At 30.2% G+C, this 23,859-nt stretch overlaps 1 protein-coding gene across 2 annotated transcripts in view; it reads right to left on the bottom strand.

Moving 5' to 3' along the window:
• The window catches only part of LOC126768610 (DNA N6-methyl adenine demethylase), a 91,453-nt gene that overhangs the window by 53,571 nt on the left and 14,023 nt on the right, over positions 1 to 23,859 (bottom strand). Inside the window, exon 1 of one of the 2 annotated variants that reach the window (XM_050486798.1) lies at positions 3,030 to 3,072. The exons of the other annotated variant lie outside the window; for it this stretch is intronic. The gene's annotated coding sequence lies outside the window, so the exon portion shown is untranslated. Of the gene's footprint in view, positions 1 to 3,029; positions 3,073 to 23,859 lie in introns of those variants that run through there. 2 annotated transcript variants of the gene reach the window in all.

The following is a 23,859-nucleotide window of genomic DNA, read 5'->3' as shown; positions in this document are numbered from 1 at the left end:
TTTTTAAAGATTTCATCCTATCTTATTAGCTCACTTATGAAATTGTCAATTTTAAGTTCTAGTCTGAATATCGTTATTTTCCAGTGTACACTTTTAAATTATAATTAATTTATTTTTTCCCATGGTTCGATTTTTCTCTGATATTGCTGTTTCAAGAAAAAATCGATATTCCGCAATATTACATTAATATGAGTTACTTCGTCCTATCAATGATACGCATACAAAGCTTTCCCATTATAAAACAGCAATTTCGTAGGTGAAATTTGGTTTTGAATTGAGATTGAAATAAAATCGACAATTTAAATCTAGTCCTACCTGTGGCGTATATTGAATAACAAGAATATAAACATATTATGTAAACAAATAAAAAATTGAATTTAGGTTAACCATTAGATAATAAATGCACTAAATCTCATTCTCAAACAAAATATTTAATTCCACACAAATCTGCAGCTTGGATACAATAATGGATACAAAACGAGACACATGATAGCGTCTATACGATACTTTGAGTGAGACTTGAGTGAGATCGTCGTGTTTGTATCGGACGTCCTTTTACAAATTATTTGATTGAAAGTGCATTAGCTGATAGTCTGTGCTGGACTTTAATACTTTTATTTTGTGTTTTCAAATAGACTTAAATTTTACGTTACTTTTAGGGATATCATTAGCTAATTGATATTTTGTATTTTCGTTGCTCTATTGTGGCAGCGAATTGGCTTATAGATTGTAAGTTACGTAAGCCAATACTTAAATTACCAAAAAAATTATTGTAATGCGATCTACCTCATTAATTAATATTCTTTCATTATATATTTTTCTGCCCCTACTGATTAACACGCCATAATTTAAATGACATACGGCATAGGAGGTGATTTTATGACATACTTAATTAAATAAATTTAATATCCCATGAGTTATTATACCTTACACCATTGGAAGGGATCGTGCTACTTTTATTATTTACTAGGCTGTATCCATGGTTTGAATTTTTTTTGTGGTGTACAATAAAGTATAAAGTAAAGTAAACCAATATATATATATATATATATATATATATATATATATATATATAATATATCGGTGTAATGTGTAATTAATATAATAATGTTTGAAAAAATAGAAAATTAAATGTGACAATGAGCGCTCGGCGATTTTATATTTTATGAATATCTACCAGATTTAAATAGTTTTGGTTAAAGAGGGGTTCTTCCAGTTCTTTTGATAAGACAATGAAAGATGACGAGTTCGACACATTAATACATTCGAAAAAATTATTCTTTGTAGAGTTTATTAATTTAAATACAAAGTTTGAATTTTAAATTTCAAACAAAATGAATCATTTATATATTGTATTATGATTTATAACATTAAACGAGCAATTCTTGTATATATATTTATTTCGAGTATCTCGCAAACAGGTTATATCCTCCTGATCGATGTCAGATTCACTCTCAATAGAGATTAGAAATTTGCACCTACTGAGAAACCATTAACAGAAACCACAGGATTTGAACTCTGGTTTCAAATCCTGCGTTTTTACCAATACGAAGTAATTGTTTTTATCTGTCAAGTATTTCTCACAAACATCACAAACTTGACATTGTTACATGCCCCTGCTTTGTGAACTACATAAAGCCTCTGGTCCCTTCGGTTGTGTTTGATTGCCGTTCTATCGGATTATAACAGGGAGAGAGAAATTATAACGGGATATGTGCACCTGTATTTGCGCACATACTTAATCACCATAATAGATGCACAGTTGGCTATTTTCCGTTGAGAACGAACGCCGTGAACGATATAAGTCAGAAGGGTATCATTAGGAACATATCAACTGGACAGTTTGAAAGCAATGATTAGAGCGCACCTTCATAATCACTTTTTATGCCTATATATTGTAGTAGGTACCTTCCATTATGCTTAAATATTTTAACAAACATTAAACATACTTAAAAACCATGTTATTTTATGTTTGTAATTATTATTTTTCTTAAACTTATGCACCTATTGCACCAAGGGAAGAGTTAAAGTTTTAGTGAAAATAACAAAATCATTTTATGTGAATAAGTACCGCTCTAAAGAGGAATTATTCAAATAGATTTTTAGAGGTAAAGCGAACCGTAAAAATGAAAGACCGACATAAAAACCGCAAGGACAAAGTCGACAATGAGAAAAATTTCACTCATTGAAATACAATTTGCAATTCAAAATCCGCTTCTGAATGAACTACAGGTGGCAGGCTAGAGGCTGTGAAAAATCCGACTATAATAACAACAACTTCCACGAAAACGTACCCATTGCTTAGTAAATATAGAGGTGACCTCAGTAGATGAAACAAAAGCAGTAATGTATTCCGTATAAACGTATAGAGTTGTCAAATGTCAAATAGCAAATGTTGATATTAGTGAATGGCGTTTGTTTTCCTCTGCGGACACGCGGGTTACACTTTATTCCTATATTCGGGTTTTGAAAGCGAAAGTGACCCGGTTTTTGTGTGATTTATCACTGTTCGACTTTAGCGACGACCTCGATGATTTGCTTCCAGCTGAAACCTAATTTTATAATCATCGTAGAAAGTTTGAACTGTATAATTTTATATAAATACTTACATAACGCCGACATCTAATTTCTATATTATTATCGAGAATGAAGATTGATTTTACGTACAAAAACAGAAATAAAAATATATAAATTAATAACTATTATGATTGTTACTTATTATTTAAAATATCGCTCGTTTATAGTTTATGATTGCAAATTAAGTGATACCTGTTAGGAAAGATTTCAGGAAATAATTTATACAGCGACATATTAAATAAGTAGCTTTTGTTTTAAAATAATTATTACGTGAGTAAACATTGGCTCATGAAATAGCTTAAAATTAAACATTAAAACACACGCAACGTTTTCTCGGTATTTAGTTGTTGTAGTGTTAATAATAACAATTAGTGACAAAGTTCTATGTTTAATGGCGAGGAAGGGAATAAAAATAAAAGAAAAAAGGAATGAAAGTAATAGAAAATACTCACGGGTGTTGTCGAAGCGCGCCCTCTGCCGCGACCTCGGCGCGACTCGCTCTTCACTGTCTGCAACGTCCCGTCCGGCGCCAAAACAAGCTACAACAACACAGACACACCACAGACTTAACATAAAGCAAATAAAATTAAAATAACAGAACGTTAACACAAAATAAAGGGAAAATTAATAGACAATCATGCAATGGATGGGTTAGATGGCGACAGATTAGTGATTTTAGTAAATGAAGATAATTGTCTTGTTTCAATCATAATTAAATATGATTCTAGAGTAAAATTTCAGTTCTGAATAAATATGTTAAGTTATTTGAACAGCGCCATCTGTATTATTATTTTCAAAACTAAACAATGCTTTGTAGCAGTATTGCTATTAGACACTAGATGGCGTTTTCGATCTGAGTGCTCTTGAATCGTGTCAGTTGTATTCTGGTATATTTGATAGATGGCGTTGATACAGTTTACATTCCAATAGTTCTAAGGCAACATTAAAATATATAGTACGAGCATATTTTTTATATTAATTATTATTCGTATTCTTTAATAAGAAAAAAGAATTTGTAGCATTTTTTATATTTATTATTTAATGGTCTTAACAAGTTTTAACAAAGTATGCAAACTGGTTATAATATTTAGTGACATGGTCTGTAATTTTCAGAAAACCATGTAATTTTGGGAAGTTTATTACCACATAGTCTGCTCAAATAACACTATTAAAAAAATAAAAATAAAATACTATAACGTTTTAAGGTAACATAAAGAAGCAAATAAACATAATACCATCCAAATAATTACCTCGAAAATCTACATCGCATTTGTAAATTACGAGTACATAAATATTGAACAAAATATCAGTTATTAAAAACTTTATCGCTAGATAAAATAAATACTCGGATACACGTATAAAGAAATATACATAGTTTCTGTTGCCGAGCACATGGCATCGGCTCACACCTGGCGTTTTAGTTCGTTACTCCTGTTTTTGTGTTAGAACGCGCACGACATTTGTTCTACTTCTATCTCGCTCGCACTTTTTATTTCTCCTTCTCGCTTTATCTATTCTCATTCAAATCGCAGGTTTTGTAATTATACTCGTGAGCAGGTCAGACCGAATGATTTTTCGTTGTACATGTGATTTAATGAATAAACACGCGCCTTGAGTATGACGGTTACGTTAACTTAATTAGAATAGATAAAATGTAGGCACCTAATTTCTACCATTTCATTACTACGTTATTGATTACGGTTGAATTATTTTTAAAATTGAACAATAATCATTGTTTTATTTTTATTCAAGTTAAATAAATTATTTAATAAAATTAAAAAAGCTAAGAAAAGAGCTAAAAGCTAAAAAAAGAGCTATTACAATGTTTTGAAACATTTTCAACTGTTATGATAAATATATGATAATTTTGGTGAAAAGCTTGATTGAAATATAACCATATATCGTTGTATAATTATGACTTTTATTATTTATAATTAAATCTGCATTGATATTGAAGCTTTAAAGCTCGTTTTACTACATACGTACGTTTCCGTGGCCGTAGTAATGAGAATGTGCGTAATGCGTGGGCCCGCCCGTTGGGGCAGGTCATGACACGCAAACCCTGATTGCCCCATTGATCTGAACACTTAAGAAACGGGACTTTTAGGTGTCATCAATTTAACCAATGACTATCACACACATCAATGATCAACGGGAAGACAATACCTACATGGCTAAGAGAAGATTCAAAACAAAAATAAATGGTAAAATAATATTATTTTTTGTTAGAATTATTTATACATTCATAATTATAAAAGTTCTTGTCTTTATTGTCGCTTAAGTGTAATTATAAACCGTTCGTAGTAATGATTCGCTTTATTGTTGTGGCATGATGGATGGAAAAGGCAGTTATTTAAAATCGGTTAAAACGGCAGGTGTTGTGTATCGCCAAAGATAAAAGGACAAGATAATCTCTAAAGTTAATCTGTACAGTAAAAATAATGAGGTTAATTGGAATGTGTTTTGTTTTATTTGACCGTGCGTCATTTTGCGAGCCGTTGGTAAATTATTTCGTTATGCTTAGTTCCGCTATTCACCGACAGATGGCGATATGACTTTAAGATATTATGTTCATTATCAAGGATTAATCTTATAAAAACTGTTCCATTAGCATATTTTAAAATTTTACTTTAACATATTTTACGTTTGACTTATAATGTTAAAAAATGTGGAATGATAAGAAATGTGGAATATATTTTATTATACAATATTTTTGATTATGTCATATTTATTAGTCAATTCTTTTCTTTGGCCTTTCACAGATATGTAAGTTTTTCAAATATAGCATACTACATATATTGCTTAAAGTTGTTGAATAAAACAATTTCCAAAAAAGAAAATGATAGCGTATTTTCAGTTACAACGTGTGAAAGGTTGCCTCAGGCAATAAGTATACTGTCAGCAAATTTTCAATATCAAATGCAATTTGTCGTATCAATGTTACCGCTAAAATTCAACCAAGCCTAAAATTGCATCATTTTATTTATCAAAATATTCTAGACATTTTAAAAACACATTTCAGTCTTAATAACTCGTTTAAATATATGATTAAACATTAAAAATAAAATTGATCTTTTTCGTTAATATCATTATATCATGCTTGGAATAATAAAATAAAAGAGCTTACATACAATATGAATAATTTTTTAAATTTTACGGTCAGATTTAAAAAAAAATTACGATTGAATCAGTTCAATTACACGGAGTGGAGTAGTCGGTCAGATTGGTCATTGTTTAGCGAGGCCGGACTTTTTATCCTGTCGACGGAAGCTCAATTCAGCGCAATCATCGTCGCGTACGCACTGTAGTTGCGCGTCACGTAGACATCGTTGTGGCACGGCAGTGAACCGAGGAACATTTTTTTTAATTTTTAAAGATAGAGAAAACATAAGAGTGCATTATTTAAACAAACTTTTAACATAGAATATATAACATATTTTATAAACATTTTTCATTTTTATATAATTAATTCAAATATTTAGTAATTATGAAGGTGCTACGTTATTTATGGCGATATATATAATACGAGATTTATGGCGTACAATTTACATAAAATATATAATATGAACATTAATTTGAGTCGCGGTCATAATATTACGTTATATAGAGGCTACTTAATCAATTTAACTCGCTTGTACACGCGTTAGCATTGATAGCGATTAGTCCATCCCGTGCATAGCATATACTTCACAAGGAACAATACGCGAAAATCATTGACATCCTTCACAATCCACTCACGAGTGAATCTGTGCAACGAGCAAATGCGCTTAATTTAACAAATTGAACCGCCTTCCGCCGAGCCAAGTGGCGGATACGCTATGATGCCGCGCTGTGACGCACATTACGTACACACAGCCATTAGGCAGAAACAAAACATTTTTTAAACGGGCAACATCTGTTTAAAGTAAATAAAAAAATATTTTTAACGTGTACAATGAAATGTCAATCACGAGTTAGGATAATTTATATTTGGAATTCGCGCGAAAAGCGCCGCCATTGGTGATTCAGTTACATTGTGTCCAATGACTGACTCATGCAACATCCGCAGCTCAAAGTTGTGTTTACTTCGTTTTAGGACCGGAATGAAACGTAAAATTAAGATTATTATGCAAAGTTCGCAGAGACAATGGAGGGCTTAAATATATTTGTGAATCGGGACCGAAATTAGCTCATACATTGTTATTAGACCCAATTCAAAGCACATCGCTTTACAATGGGATTTGTATCTGTAAAATAATGTGCTGTAAGAATATTTATATTTGAAATATTATATGATTTAGAAAAATATTTTTATTTAAAGTCCTAATCAAAACAGAATGAGTTTAATCGATGCTTCAAGTAATTAATTCGTTCCAAAGGTAAAAATAAAAATGTATTATATCCTCTTTTTTGTTTAATATTTACAGTAGGTAACGGCTATCTTATATTTGATAGGTAAGTTAACATAAGATTCTTGTGATTTTTTTGAGAATATACCTGAACAAGTATTGCTGTTTTGGAACATGTAACCAAGTTCAAGGACAATCCCGACCTCGGTCACGTGTGGATACATTTGTGACCGGTTTATTTCGGGTCTGACCCGAACCCAACGGTTTTCCTTCGACCTTTTATATTTGAAAGAAAACGTTTCCGGGCCCTAAGATCTCGTAAGCACTTTGAAGATTTTCCAGAATGAACGAAATTTTTCATGAATGAATTTATCGTTTTTTTAAAACGTAATAAATGTGTACTATAGAAATTATCCTTTTAGGTAGAATTCGAACTCTTTATCTCTAAATTTAATTCATATTTACATAGACGTAAAGAGACATGCATTTAACAACAAAAAACATATACATAGGTAATATATATATATTTTTTAAAAATAAAAAAAATGAAGTATTTTAAGGCTTATTAAGGATTCTTTATGTTTTAATTTAATTATTAAAAAACTTTTGAGAAGTTAACTGAAATTATGAGAAAAGTCACATTTGCGAATCTGGTTAAATACTACGTTACTATTACGTCATCGGCTGCCAGTGACCAATGACTGTTCGATTTAAGATAAATTTGTTAATCTGACTTTGATCAACGTTTCAGTAACTGGACGTAAATAAAAAGTTTATATATATGTTACAAAAATGTTATGTCAAGGAACAGAGGACCAGTTCTACTAACAAATTGTCACTTTATCGTAATTGAATTGAAATTTAATCTTTGATGTTCAGTCAATTTCCTATTTTTTAATTTCGTTATCCACTATTGACATAAACATTTGGTTTTGACATAATAGTATATGGACATACTGTCCACTTTTTCGATCCTATATATGACTATAGAACAGTCGAAGTCGGAATGGAATTGAATCGGGAATTCGTCGTAACCATTATATTATAAATTAGTAGAATTGGTCCTTTGATACCTATTTGAACATTTTTTCAGCATTACTAAATTTTCATTCTTGCTCATATTAGTGCATGAGCATATTTTAAATTTAATTAAAAGAAAGGTAACGATCGTTATATGTGCAAGTTGCTTAATTAAGACCGACAGTATTATCTGTCTAGACTGAATAGGTAAAGCTGAACCCCGCGTTGTAGGTCAGTGGTGTCATAGCATTAAAGTTTTATCGTTGCTAACTATATATTGAAGGTAAAAGTCTTAAATCACACTAATAAATTGAATATGGCACGTGTGATTTTATTATTTGTTCAAATGCTAGCGATCCGATTACGAACCAGTTTTAAAAGAAAAAAGCTCGTATTCCCATTTTTTTTAGCAAATAGGCCACCTGATAGATAGTGGTCAAAAACGTCCATAGACATTGACATTGTAAGAAATGTCAACTATCGCTTACATAGCCAATGCGCCACCAACCTTGGAAACTAAGATTTTATGTCACTTGTGCCTGTAATTACACTGGCTCAAAATCATTAATAAAATCTTTTTTTTTAAGTGTCATGATAGTGAAATTAATAATAAAATAGTATTTAAAGGCAATCAAAAAAAATTGAGTGATTTTTTTCGACGCAAAAATGTTCCCTTTATCATGTTTTGAGTTGAATGCGCTTTATTTTATTTTTCGTTTATTATTATTTCTTATACATTACACATTAATCTATAATTGTGTATCAATAGTAAATCATAGTAAAAGTCTTATGTCTTAATCTATATATGTTGTTAAGGGGCATTTAGTTGAGTATTATTATTGTCAAATAAAACATGTCAGAAAGAGAGAAATTATAAACATTGTTTAGCGGGTGATGAAACAACGCTGTGTCTTCTTCTTTCGAATGTCAAATCAATAATGTAAGAAAGAGATAAATCAGTGTTTAACTAAACCACTAAGCAACGTTAATATGTAAGTATTACTAAGCTTACTTTTAGTTTAGTATCAGTGAGCCCAAGAAATACCTCAATTGATAAATTGACTTTGTAATATGTGCAACGTGTGGTTTATAATCATGTATTTATTAACGATTAAGCTATTTATATTCTACATATAATTAAGCACAGTATGTATTTAACTTGAAATATATTATACCATATATGAGACCTGAATATTGTATATCAGGCCGCCTAGTGATGTGAAAATCGCAGGTTCAATTCTGACCCCTTTTGCTATTTTGGTAGCCTCTTAACACAAACTTTTCACTTAAATACTAAATCTATTTCTTTGAACTGCGAATATATTTTTTATTAAACTTAAAAAATAGAACTTTTTATACATTCAAATAGGCACTTTATTAGTTGTTTGTCAGTATACATTTTATAATGAGTGTACATTCACTAATAACAAAAAAATAAAGGTAATTTCACACCAATCAACTATCACTTATAAAATCTAATTTCAGACACAACTACAAGTGCTAAGCGCGAATAATAGCTAAAAGCTCTGTGAACGAGAATAATCGTTAAATTTATATCTACATTGTAAGATTTCGTGGGCATCTCCTTGAAAAATTGCATATTATTTGAGTTCTAGTGTCATATACGACAATTTTTTTGTATTATACTATTAAATATAATTAAAATAAGCTGACAATCTATAAATGGGCCACTGCTGGGAAAATATCTCCTCCGGAAATTATTCCATCATACTGCTTAACTGCGGGCTGTATCTGATACATACAGGTTTTATCACGAGATTTTACTTCGCCGTTGATCAAGAGATGTTAAAATATATAAATAATTGTAAAATTAATACAGTCTTAGTGGTACTTGCCCAGATTTTAACTCTAAACCTACTGTTACTCGATCCACGTGCTCTATTCACGGGGCTTGCTCTACTTATCTTATTTTTAAAATAAGTTCAAGTACGACTTTGTGAACATAATATAAATTTAAAGAATATAAAAATGAAAATTTATATTTGTACAAAATGTTGACTAACTTATTAATAAATTAAAACAAAAATCACAAAAAAAGCTTAGTAGTATAGTAGTAGGTATAATGATAATTTATTACGAAAAATTTACGCAATTTCCTTGCCATATATATTTATGGAAACACATTCCCAGTGGAGTAATATCATTTTACCCCAAAAAGAAACTATTTATCAGAAGAACCCTCTATCAGATAGACTATCTTTTGGTAGATAAAATTTTCTCCAAATTCTCTGGCAAGCTCCTACTATCTATCTAATATCGGCTTCAGTTATATTTTGATAAATTAGTAAAATTTTACCATTTTTTTTTAAAGTTATATAATTTGAAAATGGCAATGGTATAAATACTCTAGTCATGTAAAAGTTCTCTGTAGTATTTCTAAAGCTAGAATAGTAGCGGCAGAAACAAGCATAGATCACATTGTTTCCTTGTATATATATTTTTTATCATGAAAGTTTTATAATTTTCGATTTTTAAATATATTTTAATTAATATTCTATAAACCACACATTTCATTGTTTAATCTAAATTCTTTCACAATTTAACTTAAAATCATAATTTATATAGAAATAAATGTATATATAATGTTTGTAAATCAACGAATACTAACTCTTTTATCATCTATATAAACTTGTACAGAGTTATATGCCCCATTGGTTAATGTTTATATATATATATATATATATATATATATATACGCTTTAAATTCATTAATTATGGAAATTATTTTGTATTTAACTTTGATGAATTGAGTTAAAAAAATTGTTAAGAACATTAATATTCGTCATACTATTGAAATTGTAATCCAGTCGTCTATTGTATGAAAATCAAAAGTAAATCCGTAGGTCTTACAGTATTCCCGAGTGAAAGGATGAAGTTATGTGGTCTTGAACCTGACCTCTGAACGGTGTCCCGGGATTACGCGTGCGATCCCGGACGTTACGGCCTTAATCCCGGTCAAGTAGACAGCTTCGTAGACGTTCAGACACGCCTACAACGTTACAGTCGATTTGTGGTTTACAAATAGTTCTTAATTGGAAAATCTTAGATTTAATAATTATCATGTCGTTTTTTTGTATTATTAAATATATACAGTTTTTAGGTATTTTAGACTTGCGTCCAACAAAAATGTCAAATTTATTCTTTAGCATTTATGTTATGGTACGTTACGTAAGACAAGCACCTTTTATTTAAGTACTTTAATATATAGCAGCCAACTTAAATTATACTGTTAAATTTATTATATGTATTTTGTTCTATATAAGATTTAATTTGAAAATTGTACGAAAAAATGTGAAATAATTGAATAGGGACCAAATAACAAGTTAATCAGACACTTAGTATGGCAATTTGGTGGAAGAGTGATTTTTATATACTTTTTTAAACATTCTCTAATATTTTAACAGATAAACAAGGGATCAAGTTAAAACCATAATTATAATTACTACCTTTATCAAAATGTCGTAAAAAAATAATTTATATCAAATTATTGACGTCTTTGAACTTCAAGTGCAAAATCCAAAAGGCGTATGACGTCATCACGGCGAAGAAAAAGGTTTACGTTACGATGTTTTCCTTCACGACATTACCATCCCCTTGGGCTTATGAATTTCCGGACGGATATCTGCGGTCCCTTCGGACCGTCTGGCGCGCGTCTGGATACGTTATCGAGATTAATGTTGTGTTATCTATTGGGACTCAAGGTCAGGACTGCAGGTGCGTTTATCTAAGCTTGCATTTGTATTAGATTCTTAAAATGCAATATGAATTCGGAGTTTCTAGGTCTATTTCGATGTCTGATTAGAAAGTCAACAACAAACAGTACAAACAAATTCGGATTCCATTTTTAAATTGCTGTTGAATGTCATCGTATGAACTCCACATTCTAACTTGAATTCTATCTATTTTTTTTAATATGTCTGCTTAGCGAAGTTCAAAGAATTTTAAATAAAATAAAACGGCTTGCATTACTTGTAATATGTATGACTACCTCGTTGGTTTAGTGGCTAGATGTAAGACCACGGACCCGGAGGTCCTGGTTTTAATTCCTAGGCCGGGCCAGTAAAAAGTTATTGGATTTTTCTGTCAGAAAATTCTCAGTGGCAGCCCGGAATCTAGAAGTTGGAAGTGTGTACACTCCCGTGCCTTGGAAAGCATGTAAAGCCGTTTTTCCTACGCCTGAGCTCTTTCCGATCGTGTCGGATTGCCGTTCCATCAGATTATGAGAGTTAGGGAATAGAGAGTGCACCTGTGTTTGCGCACATACTTGTGCACTACAATATCTCCTGCGCAGTTGGCTAAGCTCTCTTGAGATTGGCCGCTGTGGCCGAAATCGGTCTGGAGTATATTATTTATATGTATTGACGTTTGAAAGCTTAAGATTGAATAAAAATATTCTAAACTAGTTTTTACCTACGGCTTCTTTCCTTTGCATGTATAAACAATATTTCGCTACGTCACTCCGGCACATTAATGCTATATCTCTATCCAAACAATAAAATCAATTGTTGGTCACATTGCTTTCTAGAATTTTTAAAAATCTATGCTAATATCCTCTCTATAGAGACGGAGAGTTTGTTTGAACACACTAATCACAGGAACCACCAATCCGTTTTGAAAATCCATTTTGGCTTAAATAGCCTATTTAATGAAAAAGGTTATACGGTAATAAAAATTATACTTTATTTTGTTTTGCTTTGTTAGAATCACATTAAACTAATTGCCATATTGTGTATTTCACTAGATATTTGTTTTGAATGATTTAAATGTCGACGAAAAAAAATAGCCCGATCAGATATTTTCATTACAGCAATAAGAAATTTTAATAAGAAAATTATACAGATAAGAAAAAGTGTACAAGGAAAAACCAAATCAGCTAGTTATATTACAGTCTTATCACATATTCTCTGTACAAGTCCCAATAAAGAAGAAATTGAATACAAAAAGGATTTTAAGCAAAATAATAAATATAATAATTTGAAAATATATTTTTACAATAAGAGTATTTGAGCTAACTTCACTTGCCGCGGGATTCCTTTCTAGTTTCAAGATATTTGATTTTTTTTTCTCTTACCTAACAACCTAATCTTATAAGTGAAACAGTGTTTAGCAGCACCGTAATTTTTTTTGTTCAATTTTTTTATTTGATTTTTCACTTTAGAATAATGAACCTAATATATTAATAATTTATTTGTAACAGATTTTAATATTACTGTATTCCTTTTTATTAAGTTGACAAATATCTACGTTTAATCTACATAAATAATTATCAAACACCAAAGTCGCCGTACCAAAGTAATGGATAAAATAAAAATAATATTTAAGGTAGCCATTACAATGTAGGCTGGAAATAGACGCGGAAGACACGTGCGGGGGAGACTTTCACCCTCGTACCAAGGTCACACGGACGAGCGGGTTGGTGTGGGTGCATTGTGTTTATTCGGTTTTACGAATTTGGCTGTATACGTCGAATTGAAAGTGAATCTACTATGCTATGTTTAATACTAGTTTAACATAATAAATGTTTATATAAATCCTAAGCAACGAATCATTTAATGTGCTTAATATAATATTATACTTAGAATACTATATTATACTAAGATGGCGATCAAAGTTAAGAAATTAAAAAATATACTGAAATATAGTGAATAAATCTTTTTTTTTTCTTCTAAATAAAAAAATATTTAAACGTTTCCAAATAGTTTACATGAATAAACGTAGACGTTACCGAAATACTTGATTATAGACTAGACGCGCAATTTGTCGACTCGGCGTAATTTGGGCGGGAAATTGATTTTTTATGCCATTAAAGAGGAGGGGTAAGGGGTGATGGGGGGTCACGAAAGTTATCGGATTTTCGCGCCTCCAGCCGTGAGCTCGACGCAATCAGTACGAAGGTTAACAGCTTTATTTCACTATCGCTGGAATAATTATCTGTCAAGACAACAATATGGCCGCAGTCAAATGTCACAGATAACAAATTGTTGCGGTCCTTATGATTGACGCTAAATTTTCATTTTGAACGAATTTGTTTTTGAATATTAAGTTAATAAGTATAAGGTATACTCTAATAATATTTTTTATTTAATTTCAGAAATTATATTTTCTATTTGTAGAAATAGGAACAATAATCGTTTCTTATCCGAATTCGGGTAAAAAATCTTTAGGTAAAAAGATAAACAAAGTTCAAATGAAATTGGAGCAATATTTTTAGACTCCCAGATTGGACTTGAAAGCTTAATTTTATTTAGTATCGTATTTTTGTACTCTTGATAATTTATTATTATTGCTTTGTTTGCTGTTTACGTAAATGGGCAATACGATTAATGTTTTTCAACATTTCGTACTGAGATTGTATAGCTTGGATAATGTATCTTGTTAAAACAAATGCTTCATCATTAAAACTATCCTTGTTAGAAGAAACATAAAATAAAAAAATAAAATAATTAAGAAAGATTTTGCTCCGATGTCTTTAATTGTCCTACGCAAAGTCGGCGTCTACGAAGTCGATCGAACACGGAAGCGTCGGGTCCTAGGTATATGGCAATGCTCTTACGAATTTGATGCACACAAACGCAAGTATTCATCAAAACAAAACGCACACAGCGATCTCGCGTCTGCCGAAATACTCATACACGCACACATTCGAGCGCCACTTCGGACAGTATGCTTGTGTGCGTGAATGAGAGAGAGAGTGTGACGAAATTTCACTTTCCGTTTTGGCAACGTCGCGTGGCGCACCTCCCCGTTCATCGACATTTGAAAGGGGGTGGGTACGGCTAGTTCGTTCCGAAACCGACATTTTCATTTTTAATGTTATCATCTAAGATGTAAATATTGTAAAAATGCTAAAAAAAATATGGATATAAATATGGCTTTACCTTTATTCGTGGCTGAAACGAAAGCTCTATCATTTCGATAATAATATCTTTTTCACTGATTGTGATCTTTTGAATATAATTATATATATATTTTTTCAGTATTATTCTACTGATAAATGATGTATTTAAATAATATTTAAATAAAATATACGAATAAATTACTACAATAGATATAGTAAACTAACGGTATAGTGTGTGAGGCGTTTCGAATACGCACCCACTTCAAAGCTCAGACGATTCTCGGAAGTGTCATCCTTGAATGTAAGAAAGAGACAATAGATAGTGCCGTCTCATTTTCACGACTATCGACTTGTAAAGGGACGCGAGTTGAATACTTTTCGTTCGTTTCGAAGTTTTATAATTCCGTACGCGAAATTTAAAATTGAAAGTAATATCTTATCATGAGATAAAATCTCTTAATGAAGGGTTTAAGGGAAAATTTGATTTAAATAATGTGTTAATATTTGTATATATTAATATTTTATTATATACTTATATTTATAATTTACTTGACATTATAATTTCATTATTTGTAAACTTTGTATTAACTACTAGTAACAAAAAATTAATTTTCTTAATTAAAGGTATAAATAACTTGGCTATAATTCGTTATTTTTTACATAAGACTGTTATGATTGGGTGAACTGTTTGTTGGCAAAGGGCAAAACGTTTTAGACTTCACCGTATACAATGGTATTACAAAAAATATTATACATTTTTGTCATTTTAAAAAAAAACCTGCCTTTTGGTGAGGTGACCTCATACTAATTTTTATTACGTGTTATATTAAGCTATGAGTATAAGTAATAATTACGTATAAAATTTATATTTAATTGAGAATTGTTATGTTTTAACAATATAATATAATAAAATAAATATAACAATATAAAAACATGTTTAAATGTTTGTTTCATTTACTGTACTGTAAATTATACCTTGTACCTGTAGCTAAAAAGAAATAGCTTCTATTAGTGATGTCATACTTAATTAACGCAATATATAATTAAATTCTTAATAAACAATTTCCCGGTACATGACATTCAAGCAATTTATAATATACGTCTTAACTTTTTGTATTCGTAAGAGGCCTTGGTTTTATCATAATGGATTCACCATAACAATGAGTTTCGGATAGAGGCGATCGGAATTCAACGATTGTTTTATGTAACAAGGTCGATCAATTTATATACTTTTGTTGTTATTTAAACTATATTCATTTTAAAATTGCTATTCTATGAAATACACACAGAGTCTACACGTCATCCCAAGAGATGTTGTTTCTTAGCTGAAAGATCGATCAGACAAGTTAACCGTCAGTGTTTTTATTACTGGCTAACTACGTACACTAAATATTCGTCTAATTTCTAAACGTAAAATTAATAATAACAGGTTGAATAATGTGTTATAAAAATTAAGTTTCGACTAGATAGCATTCAAATTTGGAATATTTTAAGCGATTAAAAAGATAAGAAACTTTCACCATTTCCTTCATTCATTTCTTTATTTATTTATTTTCATACTTCACGACCGCAAAAACATTTTTATGATTATTTCACCGAAACAATCTATATATTTGTGTTCTTTTGTACGGACAAAAAAAAAATTTTTTTCATTACAAGTATTACGTTATCAAAATCAAATTATTAATAAATATTTTTTCTTTTCCATGACATTGAACGTCTCATTAAATATAATATAATTTATGTTCGTAACTACTAGCTCACACTTGCGACATAATAATACGACGTTAGCGAGGCTTATGTCTCAATTATTGTGTAATTTTATATATAGCGTGTTTAATATCCTAAAAGTGGTACGCCATCTAATTATTTATACTTGATAAATAAAAAACCTAAATATCCATTTAGGTGTCCACTTCCTCTCTTTTATATTGAATTGAATTTTTTTTTCATAACAAATGAAAGTCTGCACTTCACGGCTCAATCGATTGGTTAAGGCTGTCGCAGGCTGCGCAGGAGTCGAGTTACGAGCGGATGCGGCCGCGGAAGTGGCGCACAGGCCGGACGCGCACCATCTTGCGTTTTAGTACTTGAGCTTTGTTTTTGTGTGCACGAGCCTTATTATGAACCACCATAGGAAAATATATATTTTTTCTATAGATTTTAAAGAGCTTACTATTTTTTTTTATAATGGAATGCGCATAAGCTCATATAGAATAATTTTAATAAGGGTTTAATGTGAATAATTGAGCGCAAATTTTCCCATGAGTATTTTATATTCTAAAACCAAGACAATAACAGAAAGTAAGTCTGAATGTATTGTTATCTGTGAATTGATTCTCCTTTTCTTCCGAATAATAATCTATTAAATACGACATTGCCGCTAATACTTGCATCTGTTCTGCGCTGATTTGAGATATTAAGCGTTATCTCGATATAAATAAGGATTATGAGGACGTAAGGCGATGTTGACATTTGACAGTTAAGCGCATAAAGTTGCTTTCTTGTTTGAAAAAAAAAATAAAGAACCAGGTAGTTGTCTTTTGTTCAACGACTCTTACGCAACGAAAGCTGCGATTCGCGATCGTAAAGAATACAATGCTTGATAAATTGTTCGCTAATTTAGTAGCTGCAGCTGGCATCGTAACTTTACTGAGATTTTTAAGAACTTATAATATCATATTAAAATATCTCATATTAATATTCAAATCGTAGTTTTTAAAACGTTTTAAAAATATATATACTTTAAGCAATAATATTGGCTTAATATTTATAATGATGGTATGTGAGGTAGTTTAATTAATTAGATTTTAAGAACTATAATATTTGTTTATCAAATAAGCTAAAAATATTTTTACCAAATATATGTGTAGGCATCGAGCGAATGTCAAGACTGTACTTTATTCTATTAATAAAATACTAAGTATGTTTTCTGTTCCAAAGTTCTATTTTATCGTTTATAATTTATAAGTATCATTAGTATCGCAATATTAAAGTATTTAGTAAATTATGTAAAATATGAAAAAAGATTAATAGCCATGATATCGAACATCGATGTTAAAATGCAAACAATCACTGACGTTGAAAATGTAAACATCGAACTGTTTAACATGAATATAAATACTATAGTTAAAAATCAAAAAGAAAATTTTGCGTAGCGCTAACATTGGATAAATGCAACGTCGCTTTTCCTCCCCCATTACCCACGATGACTCATTCAACCTTTCCGAATTCCTACCATTTGTTTGTAACTCACTCGATTATAGATTTGACAGCGACGTAATTTCTCACAGAAGCGTGAATCATAGTAACTGTTGCGTTTTTTTTTTAAATCAATAAATATTATTGGGATTTTTATTGTAAAGAATGAATGACATAAACACTATTCATTATTAATGTCAATATGATTTACTTTAATCAATTTATATATGAAGTATATGTTTGTCTATGTTATATGTTATTTAGTTTAATATAAAAATTTAAAATACCTATTTTTATCTGACAGACATCCTCTTATTCTATAGAAATCAATTTCAATGGAGACGATGCGGGTATATAGATTTAATTTTTTATACAATTAAACGTGAAAACAACATAAAAATATATCGGTATGGATATGATAACATTTATAATTATTGTTACACAATATATTTAAAATTGTGGAAATAATATTATTCGTCATTAAAAAATCTGTCGACTTTCATCCACTATTTTCTATTAAATATATCTTTACCTTATTGTTGATCGCCATCCTGCAATGTTGATTCTGAAAACGTATTAAAATCTTACCTGAAACAAATAGAACAAAAATATTTAATCGAGAAAGTTCCATGAATGTTGTAGTTGCGTCTTAAATTATGTTTTCTTGACATTATATGATTTTTTAGTGACACGATCGCATTTGTTGGCATTTGTATTATTATAGTACCGCAAAATATCAACTTTGATAGCTAAAAATAGTTTTTTTTTATATAGTTGTTTATAAAAAAAAAGTCGAGATGACCCAGTGGTTCGAACGCGTGAATCTTAACCGATGATCGTGGGTTCAAACCCGGGCAAGCACCACTGAATTTTCATGTGCTTAATTTGTGTTTATAATTCATCTCGGTCTTGACGGTGAAGGAAAACATCGTGAGGAAACCTGCATGTGTCTAATTTCATTGAAATCCTGCCACATGTGTATTCTACCAACCCGCATTGGAGCAGCGCGGTGGAATAAGCTCCAAACCTTCTCCTCAAAAGGGAGAGGAGGCCTTAGCCCAGCAGTGGGAAATTAACAGGCTGTTACTGTTACTGTACTGTTGTTTATTTTGAAAGCACAATAGTTATGAAAAATCAATAGCACAAAGCCACATATAGAATATTAAATATTATCAATTTATAATCGTATACAAGTGAAAGTGTTCATTAGTATGTTAAAAATATTACAAATATTTAAGTTAAAAACCCCGTTTGATAAATTATGCGAGCACATTGTACGTAAAAAGCTCGTAGCAACTGATTTAACATTTTTAAGGCGGTATAAGCATGTTATCGCGGATAAATGGAACAATACGATAAATCCATCGGCGGAGGCAGCTGACATGGCGGACATATGGTGCCTACTTCCTACGGGCAGCTGCGCGTGCGCACGACGAAAGGTTATGATGACTGACAACCAGAAAGGTCACCTGATCGATTTTCTTAGTTACCAATCAATTTTTAAGCACTAATTAAGTTGTAAGATGTAATTTGTATGCTGTTATAACTTGTATGTAATTTAGTCTTTAAACGTAATTTTCATTTAGAAAATATATCTCTATTTTCTACTAAATGTCGTTCCACTTATATGTATTTTGTTTGATTTTTTAATATACTAATTACGCATTAAAGTCGAACTCATATCCGTTGTTGTTTTTTTTTATTTAAAAATTCCATTTTGATTTCGAAATAATATTTTTTAAAATAAACGTCAATTCATCACGCTTTATACAGATAAGACTGCAATGTACAAGAGCACTATCATTTTAAAATGTACTATTAATCAATATATAAAGTACACTTTACACTTGAATTGAATGAATGAACAAGTGAATCTTTGCATACAACCTGACATATAATTTCTGACGTGAGCCCCGTCTTACCGATTTCAATAATATAATAAGGATGGACACTGTATAGAGATTGTGTTAATTACCAGCAATATCTTATCTACATTCAATGTGACATATAGCATGGATGGATTTTTTGTCACGACGTGTCATGCTGTCGCAAATTTTTTTTTTTTTAAATAAAGGTGTATTTTACACATGTTAGACATGTTTATTTAAATAAAAATAAATGTATACATATACATTTAAATCATGTTACTGTGACTTTAATTTAAATAAAATAGCGAATAAAATTCCTTCAAAACCAAAGGATTAAAGAAATTGAAGTTTCGTATGTACATTGATTCTACCTAAGAACAGCACGAAACTGTTTTATACTTATTAAAATACATAGATAACTTTATTTACTATCATAATCACCGTATGTTAATTAATAGCCATTCCAATAAAGATATATAAAATCTGAATGAAACGGCTTGAAGGATTTACCTCGTCCTTCTCAAAGAAAAGAGCCCTTTGTAAATAAGAATTTCATTTATAAAAGTTACTTCATAATATAATCATTAATTTTATACCATGTTTATATTTATGGAAAAGTTATTATCAGGGCTACATCGGACGTAATTAATTTGTTTGCTATAAACCTCGAACTAAATGTCACCTATTGAATTAAACTTAGGTAACAAATATGTAAATTCGTAATTATGACTGGAGTGGGACCTTTGAAATTTATATCGTCTATATTATACGCTAAATTATTAACAAAAAATATTTCCACATGTATAATTAAATTTCATTTTAACGATTCGAAGCAGTAGATATTATAAAAAAATTTAAAAATCTTATCATTAAAATAATTGTTGAAGTTTGGGTATACGAAACTCAAGTGGACTCCTCATTTATCACTTCTAATAGCAAGATTCAGCTCCGTAGTGTACGCGGTTCGAAAAGTTAGAAAAGTAACTGATATTGATATTGTTCGATAAGTATATATTGATTGTTTTTATAGTCTTTGACGAGCCGGTTGGCGTGGTTGGTAGAACACTTGCCTTTCACGCCGAAGGTTATGGGTTCGATTCCCACCCAGGACAGACATTTGTGTGCATGAACATGTATGTTTGTCCTGAGTCTGGGTGTAATTATCTATATAAGTATGTATTTACAAAAAAAAAAAAGTAGTATATGTAGTATATCAGTTGTCTGGTTTCCATAGCACAAGCTTTGTACAAGCTTAATTTGGGATCAGATGGCCGTGTGTGAAAAATGTCCCCGGATATTATTATTATTATTATAGTCTTACATAATATTATTTGAAGTAACGCTAGATATATTCAAACTGTTTTCATTCTACAAAAAGAGATATACAGTTTATTTATAATCTTGTTGCTCGAGACCCCCTTCGATATGTTTTTAATGAAGTAGGAATTCTAACAGTTGTGACACAATATGTTTAAAACAATATTATGTTTTTACAATAATGTTGGTAATGCTGATAGAATCAGCAAAAGTTGTTGTATAAACACGAACACAAAGGTAAACTAATAAAATTCCGAAGGTATGTATGAATTTGCCTTTTAATAAATTAAAATAAAATGTTAAAAAATCAAATACCTTTTCTTTTAAATATAAAATATGTAAATTAAAAAACGTGAATTTAGTTAACATAGACTAATATTTAGAATTCCATACGGAATATATTAATTTAATTGTAAATGGTACCTTTTAATTTCATTTGAGGAAAATAGTACCTACAGAGTTTCTTGTCGGCTCTTCTCAGTAGAATCTAGTTGCCGAAGTGGGTATTTACACTAAATTCAGCTTTATTTCAGGATTCAAAAGTGATTATTTTTATTATTTTGTTCTAATATTTTAATATTACTAAATTTCACAATTTAGACGAAATCAATTAATTAAAGTGACTTTAATGTATAATTGAGTTAATTATGTAAAAAATATATCAGTACATACTAGTAATAATAATATTATGTATTAATTATATCAATTATATACTAATTGATAGTTAAAATAATAATCTTGCCGTAAACAAATAAATATTATATTTAAAAACGTAAAATTAAAATTATTAAGTCAATTATTTCTTTATAAACTTTTAAAAGTAAGCTTTGTGTAATTCAAAAATGCCCTTATTCAAATTAAAAAAAAGAAAAAAGTACCACAACGTCTTTAAATATGTCTTTAATTCTTATAAAAAAATGAATTTATATTTTTTAATGTCAAGCTGATATAAAACAACATAAGGTTTGAAAATTCTATGGTCGACCATAGAAGTGTCTACCTGGATATACCATAAAAAACGGGTCATCGAACTCGATGCAACAGCTGCTCCAATTCAAAATGGCGGCATTATGTCAAAAATTAATAAATGCAAGCCCGTTTGTTAGAATTGAATAGAGATTTTTATAACGTTCGTAGACGTTACCATGAAATATGAATGTTCATTTTTTAATACATATATCCAAAAATTGTATTTTTCGCCTAATTGTCATTTACATTATTATGGACGAAACCTACAACATTGTTCACTGCCGAAAGGTAACAGTGATTATTACTTATTTAATTTTAGTTCATCAGTATTTGTTCAGCGGTAGTTTACTTGATTCCACGCACTTTATTTAAAGTTTTAAAACTATAGTTTGAATAAGATTGTATAGAAATTAGATTTGTACTGAACAACTGCTTGCACATTTAAGCGTTTATTGCGATATTGCGTTATGGTTTGTAAAATATTTGTATATAATTTTATTGTTTTTGTACTATACATGAGTAATAAGTTAGATAAGTACAACACAACCATAAGATCTAGAATTTCGGGCTATTTATAACTTATCCAATCATTTGGAATTTTTAGTACCAAATTACGAATTACCCATTATTATTTTTAGGTATAATTATTTTTAAATATATTATTTCTTCATCGAGTAGAGAATTTATTCTGAAAAACGTATTTAAATTGCGCCAAAACTGTTGTAGGCCTTAATAGCAGGACAGGATAATAACGCTTGTTACGTAGTAATTTTATAATTTATTACTACTTGATGACATAGTTGCCATAACTTTGTAATAACTGCAACATATGGTGCCATACAATTGATATGCGTGTCTAAAGTAACTATTGTATACAGCTTTTAATTAGCTATTTAAACTCCGATGAGAAAAACGAATGTAATATTGTAGTGTGTCTGATATTCTAACATAGTAATTTATTGTATGTAGTCCCGCATGACTAATTTTGGGGGAATTATTTGCGAATAAAAGATAATTTAAATTACAAAAAGTGAGAATTTAGTTGTAAATATTACAATTTACAAGTAAAAGTTATATTATTATAATTTTATAGTTTTAAGACATTATAACGGAAATCTAATATTACAATAACTTATATTTGGAGGCTGTCGCCGCGTATTCCCATGACTTTTTATGAATGAAAAAAGTAGAAACTATAGTATAAATCAAATAAAGGTGTCTCCGTATAGCGTTACAATGTTTGAGCGAGGCGCGGCGGAAGCAAGCAACGCTCGGAACCGGAGCTCAATCATAAATTATACTTTACTGTTCCCGCCGGGATCCAGTTACGTTACGTAGTTGGGTTATTACGATTATCACTTCTCAATTGTCATTAATTGGTGCGAAGTACGCCTCGGTTCTGTGATTCTGGCTTTACGTCGCCAAAATTGTGATTAAAGTTGCCTGAGTATAATATTACTGAACGTGTTTAATGTAATGTGAATGTTTAAAAATGTACACTGAATAATACAAATGGATTGACCAACTTTATTTTGAAATCATATCCACCGTTTAAGCCATCGTTGTCTGTAAGGTTTTCTACATTTAAATTGATTCTATATTGCAGATTATTGTCAACAACGTATTACGCCTAAAATGTTTACAGAACCAATCGAATATTTTATTTTTCTACTTTTATATAGCAGACCAATGCTTTGATTCCTTTACAAATTGTAGGAAA

This window comes from Nymphalis io, chromosome 5, assembly GCF_905147045.1.
Source record: "Nymphalis io chromosome 5, ilAglIoxx1.1, whole genome shotgun sequence".
Lineage (NCBI taxonomy): Eukaryota > Metazoa > Arthropoda > Insecta > Lepidoptera > Nymphalidae > Nymphalis > Nymphalis io.
The sequence above is the reverse complement of the archived record's forward strand: the minus strand, read 5'-3'. Positions and strand labels throughout refer to the sequence as shown.